The sequence below is a fragment of the Pipistrellus kuhlii genome, unplaced genomic scaffold (assembly GCF_014108245.1).
Source record: "Pipistrellus kuhlii isolate mPipKuh1 unplaced genomic scaffold, mPipKuh1.p scaffold_m20_p_3, whole genome shotgun sequence".
NCBI classification, from domain to species: domain Eukaryota; kingdom Metazoa; phylum Chordata; class Mammalia; order Chiroptera; family Vespertilionidae; genus Pipistrellus; species Pipistrellus kuhlii.
The window spans coordinates 103,743,447-103,745,126 of record NW_023425529.1 but is presented as its reverse complement, the minus strand read 5'-3'; positions in this window follow the sequence as shown (position 1 = coordinate 103,745,126).

Here is a 1,680-nt window from a genome sequence, read left to right as displayed (position 1 = left end):
ACTCGCCAGTCCCCAGTCCCACCACACCCTGCTCATGGGCAGGGGTTTAGGGGGCTGGGTGAATGGGTGGGTGGGGGGCAGTGGAAGGGACTGAGAGGTGGTCAATGCCATGTCATCACGGAAACTGCCTTTTATATATAGATTACTATAATATATACATTTTAATTATGTAATACTTCTTTGGAGTATAAGAAAGCAAAATTCTCGAATATTAACAAATTTTACCCTATTTTGCCTTCCTTTAGAGATGTATGACCCCAGTTTTGGGTTGGTGCAATCCCACATTCACAACGAAGAGTAGTCCTCCATTTTATAATTTGCTTCTGCTGGTTATAGGTAGTTTGCAGTGTGTGAGGCATATTCAGAGATGCCATGCTCTGAAAAAGGCTCTTTACCTTTAAGAAATAAAGCTAACACAAAAGCACTGTGGACCTAGGCAAAAATACTATTTGCTTCCAACCATCCAGGAATACCAGAGATACAACCCCATAGCTTCAGGCAAATGGTGATCCCAGGGTCAGCCTTTCCCATAGGGATGATAGGGCCAGGAGCATGTGCCTTTGGTCTGACACATAGGAAACCTTGTCCTTAGTCCTTCTCCTCGTTGTCATTACACAGTTCCTACATTTTCTCTTGGGAGATGATGTTAGCTGGATTAATAGAAACCAGAAACTGCACCTGTTCTGTGGTCTATTTTTATGATGAGTAATGTGGCATAGATAAAAATTTGGGATCTTGCATGAGTGCAATGGTAAATAGTAATGTGATATTTGAACTAATAAGTTCAAATAGCAAGTTGTTTATATTCTGTCTTTCCCTCTACATTGTGGACCTAGGAGGACCTTACCCATTTCTGAATTCCTTCCCCTAACTCACTGCCTCAGAACCAGACCCTGTCCTTCAGATGTTTCAGTGTTTCATACAATTTTTATTTGCTCACATGGCTTTGGGGTGATTTGAATCCTACAAAGAGGAAGACTTTAAGTTAAAATTAGTACATGTTTGGAAATAGTTAATGTATGCAAAGCTCATTTTTTTCAATCTAGCATTTAGTATTCATTACTGTAGGATCTGAAGATGGCAGCTGAAAGGATAGAGGTGAGGGAGAGGGTATGAGTGAGTAATGTGTGTGGTGTGTGTGTGAGTGAAGAACAGTTAGATGCTGCAGGAGTATCAGGGGCTTGCAGATAAGGCTCTCCTGGACAGGGAGCCCCTGCCACCACTGTGGGCACTTCCCAGGCTGTAGGACTCAGGAACAGAGCCCACACCATCTTGAAGGGGAGAGCAGCCTCCTCTAGGAACCCATCATCACTGCTACCCAGATTGGCCTTGGACACTGCCTGGAACCCTGCAGCCACACCAGCCAAAGTTGTGTTGCCTTGTCCGCAATCTGCAGACCCCAAGATGTCCATCTCCAAGAAAGCTACCACAGCAGAAACTGGGACTTCCTCCTCCCAGGCTGCTGATGTCCGGACACCACAGTCACGCCAAGCCAGTGCACAGGGCCCTGAGCCACCCGCCCAGCAGCCAGCTCCTGGCCTCTGTGAGCCACTGTAAGGTGCAAGCATACTCAACCAAGGGTGCTGGGCTCCCAGCACAGAAACTGGGACTTCCCCCACCCCATTGGCAGGCTTCTGGACACCACAGTGGCACCACTCCAGCATGTGGGCCTTGAGAGCC